Source organism: Hyla sarda, chromosome 10, assembly GCF_029499605.1.
Source record: "Hyla sarda isolate aHylSar1 chromosome 10, aHylSar1.hap1, whole genome shotgun sequence".
Taxonomy (NCBI): Eukaryota; Metazoa; Chordata; class Amphibia; order Anura; family Hylidae; genus Hyla; species Hyla sarda.
Window position 1 is genome coordinate 125,631,249 of NC_079198.1, and position 13,895 is coordinate 125,645,143.

Sequence of the window (13,895 nt, forward strand, 5' to 3'; positions counted from 1 at the left end):
ATATAGACTACAGTCACCTCTATATAGACTACAGTCACCACTATATAGACTACAGCCACCTCTATATAGACTACAGTCACCTCTATATAGACTACAGCCACCTCTATATAGACTACAGCCACCTCTATATAGACTACAGCCGCCTCTATATAGACTACAGCCATCTCTATATAGACTACAGCCACCACTATATAGACTACAGTCACCTCAATATAGACTACAGTCACCTCTATATAGACTACAGCCACCTCTATATAGACTACAGCCACCTCTATATAGACTACAGCCACCTCTATATAGACTACAGCCGCCTCTATATAGACTACAGTCACCTCTATATAGACTACAGCCACCTCTATATAGACTACAGTCACCTCTATATAGACTACAGTCACCACTATATAGACTACAGTCACCTCAATATAGACTACAGCCACCTCTATATAGACTACAGCCACCTCTATATAGACTACAGCCGCCTCTATATAGACTACAGCTGCCTCTATATAGACTACAGCCATCTCTATATAGACTACAGCCACCACTATATAGACTACAGCCACCTCTATATAGACTACAGTCACCTCTATATAGACTACAGCCACCTCTATATAGACTACAGCCACCTCTATATAGACTACAGCCACCTCTATATAGACTACAGCCGCCTCTATATAGACTACAGCCACCTCTATATAGACTACAGCCACCTCTATATAGACCACAGCCACCTCTATATAGACTACAGTCACCACTATATAGACTACAGCCACCTCTATATAGACTACAGCCACCACTATATAGACTACAGCCACCTCTATATAGACTACAACCACCACTATATAGACTACAGCCACCTCTATATAGACTACAGCCACCACTATATAGACTACAGCCACCTCTATATAGACTACAGCCACCTCTATATAGACTACAGTCACCTCTATATAGACTACAGTCACCTCTATATAGACTACAGCCATCTCTATATAGACTACAGCCACCTCTATATAGACTACAACCACCTCTATATAGACTACAGTCACCTCTATATAGACTACAGCCATCTCTATATAGACTACAGCCACCTCTATATAGACTACAGCCACCTCTATATAGACTACAGCCACCTCTATATAGACTACAGTCACCACTATATAGACTACAGCCGCCTCTATATAGACTACAGCCATCACTATATAGACTACAGCCACCTCTATATAGACTACAGCCACCTCTATATAGACTACAGCCGCCTCTATATAGACTACAGCCACCTCTATATAGACTACAGCCACCTCTATATAGACTACAGCCATCTCTATATAGACTACAGCCACCTCTATATAGACTACAGCCACCACTATATAGACTACAGCCGCCTCTATATAGACTACAGCCATCTCTATATAGACTACAACCACCACTATATAGACTACAACCACCACTATATAGACTACAACCACCTCTATATAGACTACAGCCGCCTCTATATAGACTACAGCCACCTCTGTATAGACTACAGCCACCTCTGTATAGACTACAGCCACCACTATATAGACTACAGTCACCACTATATAGACTACAGCCGCCTCTATATAGACTACAGCCATCTCTATATAGACTACAGCCACCACTATATAGACTACAGCCACCACTATATAGACTACAGCCACCTCTATATAGATTACAGCCACCTCTATATAGACTACAGCCACCACTATATATACTACAGCCACCTCTATATAGACTACAGCCACCACTATATACACTACAGCCACCTCTATATAGACTACAGTCACCTCTATATAGACTACAGCCACCTCTGTACAAATAGCAGCCACCTCTATATAGACTACAGTCACCTCTATATAGACTACAGCCACCTCTGTACAAATAGCAGCCACCTCTATATAGGCTACAGACAGCTCTATATAGACTTCAGCCACTTCTATATAGAATATAAGTGGTAGCCCCCTCTATATAGACCCCAGCCATCTCTGTAAGTGCCACAGCCGCCTCTATATAAGTGGCAGCAAACTCTATATAGACTACAGGCAGCTTTCTACAAATGGCAGCAGAATCTATAAACATACTACAGCCACCTCTGTACAAGTGGCATCCTCCTCTATATAGACTACAACCACCTCTGTATACATGGTATTGACCTCTATATAGACTACAGACCTCTCTATATAGACTACAGACCTCTCTATATAGACTACAGCCACCTCTATATATGCCATAGACACATTTGTATGAATGGCCACCTCATCGCACCTTCTCTCCCTCCACCTGTATAACTTCAGCAGATCTCAGGTTTTACGGTCAGGATTATCTTGTCTGATCCAGTAAAGCTACAATGGGACGCAACCCAATATCCTCCAAGCAGGCGCCCCTCAGACCTCTAACAGCCAGGTATGGTGCGATCACCCAATGTGTCACCCCAGGGGCGGCTTTACTTGTCCCTACAAACCACCCATAAATCTCACAGCCCCGTATAATGTTTTCAGCTCAATGTCTGATCGGGAACGGCCCCTGGCGCTGGAACCAGAGACGGATGACTTACACTAATTTTACGAACCGGATCTACACATTACTGACACCCAGGATGAAGTCAGGTTACAGGGATGGGAAGGGCGGACATAACAGGAAACTAAAGTAACAAGAAAACATGACTGGTCCGCGATGCGCAATTTATGGAGAATTTCACATTTATCCGTGTTACTTTATATTCTGCTGGGCGGGCACCCGATGTGATCGGCAGATTCGCCATTCTGGACCGCAGGAGAGTTAATTGAATACATGACTTCTGTGCAGATTCAGATCATAGACGCAGACCATCATAGAGGATATGGTTAATAGCTGCAATCGTATCTGCTCCGTCCGCCATTGGCGTGTACTGTAATATGAAGGATGGCAGCCAGGTCACTCATCATATTATAAAACGTTCCGCTTCTCGCACAGACCCAGGGCTGTTACACAGTCAGGACGGTTATTATTATGTGACACGTCCATTACTCTCCAGGGACCCCGGGACAAGGGCTGTTATTGGTTTCTGGTACATTGGGGTCTGACAGGACAAAGGCCACAGATGGAGACGGAGAGCAACTTCCTTTCACCACCTGTTAACAACAAGTTTAGTCTTAAAGTGACCATCCCCCCCCCCCCCCCCCATCCCCTTCACAGCATAAACACTGGGCATGAGGGCCGCACCGCTGTGACTACGAATAATGCCATCAGTCATTGGTGACATGGACGGGTCCTGTATAACATCAGTCAATCAGAGGAGACAATGCAAAAAAACAGAGCTGGAGATTGTAACAATGTCACACAAAAATATCAACAACAAATGATCAAACTCAAGTATATATTTGCGTGTATGTATATATGTGTGTAGGTATGTATATATGTGTGAGTATGTATATATGTGTGTATGTATACATGTGTGTGCGCATGTATATGTGTGTATATATGTGTATGTATGTATAGATGTGTGTATGTATTTATATATATGTGTGTATGTATATATGTGTGTGTGTATACATGTGTTTGCCCATGTATATATGTGTGTATATATGTGTATGTATGTGTATATGTATATATGTATGTGTATATATGTGTGTATGTATACATGTGTGTGTATGTGTATATATATATATATATATATATCTATATGTGTGTATGTATACATGTGTGTATGTATACATGTGTGTGCGCATGTATATATGTGTGTATATATATCTATATATCTATATATATATCTATATGTGTGTATGTATATATGTGTGTAGGTATGTATATATGTGTTTATGTATGATGGATGTATATGTGTGTATGTATGTGTATATGTATATATGTGTGTATATGTATATATATATGTGTATACATGTCTGTGTATGTATATATATGTGTGTATGTATACATGTGTGTATATGTATATATGTGTGTATGTATGAGTATATGTATATGTGTGTGTGTGTGTATGTATATATGTGTGTATGTATACGTGTGTGTGTGTGTATATGTGTGTGTATGTATATATATGTGTAGGTATACATATAAATGTGTGTGTGTGTATATGTGTGTGTATGTATATATGTGTAGGTATACATATAAATGTGTGTGTGTGTGTATACATATATATGTATGCGTGTGTGTGTTTGTTCAAGCATAGTTTCCAAATGGCTGAAGATATTTTAATGAAATCTGGTCACATGTTACTTATGTCAACGAAAAATTAAATCATCTCTTATAAACCCCCTTATGCGAGGGTGTTTTGCTTTTTCTTAAGACCCATGTAAGGTACATCTCCCAGTCATGTAACTCTCTGGCTGAAGAGATTGCCCGGGACTTTTAAACATAATAGTAAGTGCAGGGGACAGGATAAGAGGATGGAATGGGAGGGTCTGAGGACGAGATATGAGGTCGGCCTATGACGTTATGAGGACAAGAGCGCCATTGTTGCTTCATCTTCAGGTGTCTGTACAATCGAATTCAATCAGATTGCAAGTGAGGCTCTTAAAGTGGCAGAAGGTGGCAGAGACCTGCGTGTGTGTATGCAGGACGCATCTGCGCTTAACTAATATTTACAGGGAAAGGAAATGAATCTCTTCTTGTTACAAACAGTTACATTTACAGTAAATAAAAGCAGCGAATTAAGTCCATAAATCAGAGAATGATTCAGCGTCCACTGTGACGGGTGTGTTTGTAGTAAGGTTTCCCTGTTTGAGTCTGTATCCTATATGACAGAAAAATAATTACAACAGTGTTTCCCAACAGGGTGCCTCCAGCTGTTTCAAAACTACAACTCCCAGCATGCCCGGACAGCCGTTGGCTGTCCGGGCATGCTGGGAGTTGTAGTTTTGCAACAGCTGGAGGCACCCTGTTGGGAATCCCTACCTTACAATGTATCAGATGTTAATCTCTATCCACAATGATGTATCAGATTTGAGTTTTAATTCATTACAATGTATTGGATGTCTTTCTGATTTGTATCATAAAGGGGTACTCCGGTGGAAAACATTTTATTTTATTTTTTAATTTTTTTAATCAACTGGTGCCAGAAAGTCAAACAGATTTGTAAATGACTTCTATTAAAAAATCTCAATCCTTCCAGTACTTATCGGCTGCTGTATGATCCACAGGAAGTTCTTTTCTTTTTGAATTTGCTCTCTGTCTGACCACAGAGCTCTCTGCTGACACCTCTGTCCGTGTCCGGAACTGTCCAGAGTAGGAGAAAATCCCCCATAGCAAACCTCTCCTGCTCTGGACAGTTCCTGAAATGGACAGAGGTGTCAGCAGAGAGCACTGTGGTCAGACAGAAAGGAAATTCAAAAAGAAAAGAACTTCCTGTGGAGCATACAGCAGCTGATAAGTACTGGAAGGGTTAAGATTTTTTTTTATAGAAGTCATTTACAAATCTGTTTAACTTTCTGGCACCAGTTGATTTAAAAAAAAAAAAAAAATTCTACTGGAGTACCCCTTTAAAGAGTACTTATCAGCTGCTGTATGATCCACAGGAAGTTCTTTTCTTTTTGAATTTCCTTTCAGTCTGACCACAGTGTTCTCTACTGACACCTCTGTCCATGTCAGGAACTGTCGAGAGTAGGAGCAAATCCCCCATAGCAAACCTCTCCTGCTCTGGACAATTCCTGAAATGGACAGAGGTGTCAGCAGAGAGCACTGTGGTCAGACAGAAAGGAAATTCACAAAGAAAAGAACTTCCTGTGGCGCATACAGCAGCTGATAAATACTGGAAGGGTTAAGATTTTTTAATAGAAGTAATTTACAAATCTGTTTAACTTTCTGGCACCAGTTGATTTAAAAAAAAATAATTCTAGTGGAGTAGCCCTTTAAAGAGTCCTTAGTTATTTCCTCGGACCAAGTCGGGGACAGTATACATGTTGTGCTCAGTAGGAAGTGATGCCGCCCTCCTCTATATACATTGTTATACATATGCTTCCTGAAAGTGAATTAAGGGAAGTGTGCGCCAAACAATGGAGAAGAAAAAATCCCTCAAAGATGATGGTCTAAAGACCATAAATATCACTGAAGAAGAGGGGTCCTGACAAGTGTGAGACCCCAATATTACAGGGAGGGAAGTCTGTGATCTCAGCTAAATGACTATGATAAAAAGTGACTTCTCCAAAATGGACGTGTCAGGCGCAGCAGTAGCGATGAATTGACTCCATTGCTGGGATGTGATTTCCTTGGGGAATAGCTCAGAACTGACAACAATAACCGCAGTTTATTTGGCTAAAGGGGAAGTTTACATAGGATTTTTTTTTTTTTTTTTTTTTTTTAAGGAAAAAAGAAGGTAAAACCGGCATAAAATACATCAGAAACGCGAGATATAAAGCTCATCCCTTGAATCATTTGTATTCCATTTTTATTCCTGAAATGCTGTTATTAGTGGTTTTACAGTATTTGCAGTGTTTGTTGCATAAAAAGGGTCTTTTCATTATTTCTGATGCTGTAATGGACAAAATCAGCCTCCTCCCTCTTCTGGCAGCTGACTGTACAGTTTCTTCTTACCTTCCCTGTAAAAGAGGTACTTCAGCTATACTGCTATGTTATGCAGAGGCTCCTTCCATAACAAGCAGAAAACTTTATTTATTGGCTGCTCTGTAGTCAATGGAGGACCACCATGCCAAGATCTGGCTATGGGGAAGTGACTGAGCATGTGTGTCCTCCAACAATATACTAAATAGGTGGAAGGGAGAGTGACTGAGCATGTGTGTCCTCCAGAAATCTACTAATTAAGTGAGAGAGTGACTGAGCACGTGTCCTTCAATTCACAGCTAAGTAGGTGGATGGGAACAGTGACTGAGCATGTGTCCTTTAGAACTCTATTCAGTAGGTGGATAGGAAGAGTGACTGAGCATGTGTGTCCTCCAGAACTCTACTCAGTAGGGGAGTGACTGAGCATGTGTGTCCTCCAGAACTCTACTCAGTAGGGGAGTGACTGAGCATGTGTGTCCTCCAGAACTCTACTCAGTAGGGGAGTGACTGAGCATGTGTGTCCTCCAGAACTCTACTCAGTAGGGGAGTGACTGAGCATGTGTGTCCTCCAGAACTCTACTCAGTAGGGGAGTGACTGAGCATATGTGTCCTCAGTAATCAGCTTAGTAGGGGGAAGCAAGAGAAACTGAGCATGTGTGCCCTCCAGAAATCTACTCACTAGGTGAGAGAGTGACTGAGCATGTGTGTCCTCCAGAACTCTACTCACTAGGTGAGAGTGACTAAACATGTGTGTCCTCCAGCTCTCAGCTCTGTGGGTGGAGGTCAGAGTGACTAAGCATGTGTGTCCTCCGGGACATTGGGGTACACAGTTAATACCAGAGTACATAATACCAGTGACTTTATTTGGATGAAGTAAACCTAAAATCCCATCAAAGAGCAGCGTCATCACTCACTGAAGACAAGGACTGGTGAAGTAGTGCTGAGAGGGTTGTGTAGTGAACCTAAGAGGGGTGGACTATGTGGGAACCACTTCAAAGACAGAGGAACGTTAATGTGATAAGCGCTGATTCACACACGCGTCACTGTCCTGTGACTTTACCTTTAATCCCAGTCATCGACCCGGATTATAATAATGTGCTTTTATATCACACGGCCATAGACCTTTCATTGAGAAACCACAAGTTAATTCAGTTCACATTAATGACTTTAGGGCTGATGAGAAACTCATGACGACCGGAAAGACAACGGGCAAAATGTGCGCACAAACCTCTTACTGTGGACGCCATTGTACGGGGACGGGACACATAAGGACAAGGAAATGCCTTCAGGTTATATTATATTAAAGAACATCTCCTCTAAAATCAAGAAGTGACCTGAAGATATCAAAAGCAGAGACGCCCTCTTATGTGGGGTCGTCCAGTGCAAGAGAAACATGGATCCCTCTAAAAGCAGTGCCATGGGTTGTGTCTGGTATTACAGCTCAGCTCCACTCAAATCAATGTAGCTGAGCTGCAATAACACATACTAACTGTAGACAGGGGTGGCGCTATTTTGGAAGGAAAAATAACCTTTTTTTCTTACTCTGGACAATCTCATACTCTGGTCTTCGGCAGTCCGGGCATGCTGGGAGTTGTAGTTTTGCACCACTGGTCGGGAAACACTGTTCTAAGATAAACAGAAGGCATAACCCTGACATTTTTAGGCAGTGATGGTTCTAGTATAAGGACTGTGATAGTAGCTGTGGGGCCGCACAATATGGTGCAGCTGGAGGCTGCTGCTGACATATACAGGAGAGTGTACACAAGCGCCATTCATCATGTTCTAGGCTATAAATACCTACAATAATGTTGATATATCGCCGCCCATACTTCATGGCCCAGCATAAAGAGCCACAATTAGATCTGCCAAAGGCGTTTTAAAGCTACGTCCCCCACCCAGGGCTTTGTATGTATATAATCTGCAGCCGCCGTGCCGCGTGTTGTAATTACAGAAAGAACTTCCAGCAGCATGAAGTGAATGCGGCGTAGCGTAAACCCGCGGAGCGATGAAAACCACAATAGAAACACATCTACAAAGCTGCGATACAGTCACAGCATTGCAATGGGCCATGTTAAAGGGATACTCTGCACATATTACCACATATACGAAAGTTTTAGAGCTCTTCTTGTGGATTACAACGGAAGTTCTGATGTTTGCGGAGGAGCTATTGCTTATAAACATACTGTATATCAAAAACTGGAGTTCGGTCCTCATTAGTGGATTAGAGATGGGGGGCGCTGTTGCATTGATGTTAATGTAAAAATAACCTGCTAAGAATGGTGGTGAAACAGGGTACTGCAGCTGCTAAAAAAAAATTGGACAGAAGGCTTCTCGGTTACCCAGCAAGGTTGTGATATTCATAGATCCCACAGATATAAACTATTTAATTAAAGATATATAGCTATAAATTATAATCCCCGCTCTAGATAAACACCACTTTATAACCGATTAAGAACAGGGGCGATAGGCAGCGAATGGCTCTCAAATGAAAATAAGGCGATTTGCACAATTCGATGAATTTAAAGTGACAATTTATCTTAGCTTCTCTTCTGTGGCTGAATACAAATTTAAAAGGATAGCGCCTCAATTTCACCCACGAGTGGAAATGCTGATTAATTGTATGTAAATCACCGGGGACTCTTAGACCGGCTTTAATCTAAGCTCAGAATTATCTCCAGAGATATGATGGAGGAGAGAGACAGAGAACGTGGCGTGATCTGCCGGGTCAAAGAAAATACCTGAAGCGATGATACATTATTACTGCAACTTAGGAGTAACAAGGGATAAAGACCCACAGGGGGAAAGGATTTAATGACGTGAGGTTGAAGACTATGAGGACCTTTGTGGGCTCCTATACTGTCTGGACGCATAAACTGATTTAGTCAAATATAAAAGTATGGAAGAAAAAGGAAGGATGATAGGACAACAAAAACTATCATTACAAAGCTTAACTGGTCAGCTGTGATGTGCGTATATGAGGAGAAGCTTCATTTCTGGGCATAACATAACTTGAATTTGGGATTTTTCACCAGTTTTCTCCTCCATAATTTTCAGTTGTCCCTGAGCTAGTGGGTGTAGACTAGCTGCTCTGATGTCTCCATACACAGCACACACAGGTGAAGGGATCCTGCTGCCCTTTATCACTATAGAAAACTCTCAGAAGCAGTAGCAGCATAGAGGACTTTATAGAACAGAACTGAGCAGTCGATGCCCATGAGTCTAACACTAATGGAAGGGTGGTAAGATATACTGGACTCAAAAAACTCATCCGGTCAAATATAAAAGTATGAAAGAAAAAAGAAGGATGATAGGACAGCAAAAACTGACATGACCAAGCCTAAATGGTCACAAACTTTTCAAGATCACTTGTGATGTGCTTATATGAGAAGTAGCTCAATTTTGGGCATTATATAATATGTATATGGTATTTTTTTTTACCAGTTTTTACCTCTGCAGTCTCTATTCTCAGTAGTCCATGAGCTAGTGGGTATAGACTATCTGCTATGATGTTTCCACACATTGCACACACACACAGAAGAAGGGATCCTGCTCCCCTACATCTCTATAGAAAACTCTAAGAAGCAGTAACAGAATGGAGGAGATTATAGAACAGTACTGAGCAGTGTATGCCCAGTCCAGCACTAGGAGTCCAACACTAGGGGAGGAAAAGATATAATACTTACGAGAGCTGTCAGCAGTTTATTTGTGTCTCTCTGCAGCTGTATCTCTCTACTTCTCCCCTCCTCTCTTCTCCACAGTCGTCTGTAATCTGATCCCTCAGTGATATGATCCAACTTAAGACTGAATGGAGCAGTTTTTCAAAGTCAATGATGAGTTTAGGATGGGAAGGGGTGTGGTGGGGTTTTGGAGTTAAACAAAACCTCCAGTTGTGGAAGCTTGCAGGTCACAATGTGACACTGAAATCTTTGGGTTCGCAAATTTTGTTGTCGGCAAAGTTGCCATATAGTTCTAGTCTAACCGGGCAAGGCAAAGATATATAGTGACAATACCTGATCCTAACACTCAAGTACAGATCCAGCGTTGTCACTGTCACTTAGCAGAAGGTTTTTAGCTCATATTCATACTTTCCACCAGTCCAGGCAACCAGGAAGAGCCATAAAATGCCTGGAGCTTTTTGTGAGGACTTTTATGGTTGTGGAGGGGGAACACGAGGACTTGGTACCCTTACGTTCTATCTATGGGCAGTCCACCTAATACACACATGTGCTGGGTCTTCCAGAGCAGTGTTTCCCAAGCAGGGTGCCTCCAGCTGTTGCAAAACTACAACTTCCAGCATACCCGGACAGCCTTCGGCTGTCCGGGCATGATGGGAATTGTAATTTTGCAACAGCTGGAGGCACCCTGCTTGGGAAACACACGCTCTAGAGTGAGGAGTGAGTTCTCCATAGTTGTTCTTTATGAACTGAGAATTCAATACTAGAGTAAAATTATTTAAAAAAATGAAATAAAATAGATAAAATTGCAAAAGAGAGTTTAAAAAAATAAAAAATAAAGATATGTTAGCAAAATGATGCAAGGGAATATTTCCGAATGTAGCATAACAAAGGGAAAGCAAAGGATAAAAACTAAAAAATATTTAAAAAAAAAATAAAAAATCCTCAAAAAAATCTGAAAATGGAAGGAGGTGAGATCAGACAGACATTAGTGATTAAGAAAGAAAGACATTTGCGAGGAGCGAGAGTTCATTTAAAATTCGTGTGACATTTCTCCGTGCTGAGAGGAGAGCACTTTAACACTGGGTGGTCCTACCGTACGACAACTCCCCCCACCCCTAATGATACGGTTAAGGAGAACGCTTTATTAGTAGCTCCAAGAACCGTCTCAGGACCCCATGAATCTTCATTAAGATGTCCGCGTCTTGGGGGGGAATATGTGACTTTCATTCTGTATCTGTGGCGACAAATCTGGTACCCCCTCTTCCAAAATAAAAAAAAATAAAAAAATAAAAATATATATATATATATATATATATATATATATGTGTGTGTGCTGTATGGTCATTATGTCCTCAGGATATGTCTGGAAAAAAAATCTAAAAAAAAAAACAACTAAAAAAAAAAAAACAACCGACTGACATGCGCGCCGGAGAATCCCCAATTATTTTCCATCTGAAAGACTCCCCCAGTTCACGTCGCCCCTGCTCCAAATTACTTTAATGTCTCTTGTCTGTGTAATGGACTAAAAGTGACAGAAAATCAATGAATAATTCCAATTTAAGATGGCTGGGTCTGAACTCCACTAGAAAATATAAGGTTTCCCTCTAAAGAGCTTCCGAATGTATCTGTGCCTTTCTCTTGGGAGGCGGCCATGTTGTATCTCTAGTCTAGGTCTATGTGCATTCACTAGGATCAGTAGTGACATCACTGAGGTATCATATGCGATGACCTCGAACACAACAGGCCGGAGCCATTGTCTAGAAAACAAAATGGTGCCCCTCTCGCTCCCAGCATGTATAGGAGGGTGATACAACTTCCAGTATAAGTTTTGTGACAGAAAACATGGAGGGCAACGCTGACAGGAATGGAGATTATTAGCAGCAAAATAGCCGCCCCCATGTAAACAGGTGAACAATATCTCACTGTCCAGCCGTGCTGGGAGTTGTAGTTTTGAGAACATATAGAGGGCCACAGGTTGGAAAGTACTGATTAAGAGCAACTAAAAACAAAATGGCCGCCTCCATGTAAACAAGTGAGCAATATATCACCTGGGATGGGCCTAGTGACAGGAAACATGGATGCTATGAAGTCATGTTGCCATGGTAGCGCTGGTTGAATTAGAGCTGTGGTGTCCAAACTGCGGCCCACCTGATGTTGTCAAAACTATAACTCCCAGCATGCCTGGAGAGCCGCTGTCTGTCCAGGCATGCTGGGAGTTGTAGTTTTGACAACATCTGGAGAGCCACAGTTTGGAGATCACTGAATTAGAGCAACTAAAAACAAAATGGCTGCCTCCATGGGAGCAAATAATGGGAAGTGATCTTTTTTTTTCTGTTAAAATGTTCCCAAAAGGATTTTCCACATTCAGCCGCTAGCCTTAAAGCATTGCTAAGCATAAACAGTAAACAAAATTGTCAAAATTGTCGCCCTGCATTCACGTATCGCTGATCCCAGCGATAAAACGGAACTGTGCACAGACACGTTTTATATAATTCAATAAGAGCATCAGGGGCAGATTGTCTGTGTGTCTGTCCCCCCCAGTTAAACAGCATTAATGGCGTCTTTATGTTGGCCGCACATTTGTCGCTGTCGATATATACGACTATGTATATGGGTTAGTACCGAGGGTCATTACGGGCGGAATGTGCTGAGTCAAGCGCTGGGACAGCAATGGTTCTCTACGCACAGCGACGACTCGATGGAGCGCGAAGACCATCGGTAAACACAATTAAGTACAGAATGGACGGTTTTAACGCAGCCCGTAAATGCCGAGCGGGAAGTAAATCATCGCCAGGCTCAGCAACCGTCATCACCGCCCTCAACCACAGCGAGCGTCAGAACTAAGGGTCCTCAGAAATAAAGGAATACGTACAGATGTAGCAGAGCTGAACTGGTTATTGGCCTGATAATTGAGAACAGATAATGTAGTAGATGTAACCTGCAGTCCTATGTAAGCCATAGATAACACAAAGATAACTCTCTGAATGCAGATAATGTATTAGATGTTTCCTGCAGTCCTATGTAACCGATAGATAACACACTATGATAACTCTCAGAGAACAGATAATGTAGTAGATGTAACCTGCAGTCCTATGTAAGCCATAGATAACACAAAGATAACTCTCTGAATGCAGATAATGCATTAGATGTTTCCTGCAGTCCTATGTAACCGATAGATAACACACTATGATAACTCTCTGAGTACAGATGATGTAGTAGATGTCACCGGCAGTCCTATGTAACACAAAAGATAATACACTGTTGCTATGCTACGTGTGTACAGAGACGATTCCCCTCCCCCCGGTCTCATTCGTCTATATGTGACACACCGACCTCCATCTCTACACTGTTTTCAGGACACAGTAGAGAGCAGCATACACATTACGCAATAAACATATACCCAAAAGCACAAAACCAAATGCAGGCAGGTACATGCAAATCAGCTGTCACCCTCATGCAGGAACAGAATCCAGCACAGGTGTCCTGGAGCAGGGTACCACAACCACAGAGAACATGAAGAAAGAGTTCCAGATGGCTAAGTCCCATAAAATGTAGTCCTTTAGTGCGACATAAAAATATATTTAAACAGTACCCACATAGATTGGGGTCACATAGGATTTTACACATTTTTTGTCACATGGACCTTAGTCATAGATCAAATCTATGACTAAGGTCCATGTGACCGAAACCCATCAGATCCTATGTGGCCCCCAG

At 41.8% G+C, this 13,895-nt stretch overlaps 1 protein-coding gene across 4 annotated transcripts in view; it reads right to left on the minus strand.

Moving 5' to 3' along the window:
- The window catches only part of ROBO3 (roundabout guidance receptor 3), a 371,292-nt gene that overhangs the window by 96,534 nt on the left and 260,863 nt on the right, over positions 1 to 13,895 (minus strand). The window lies entirely within an intron of this gene.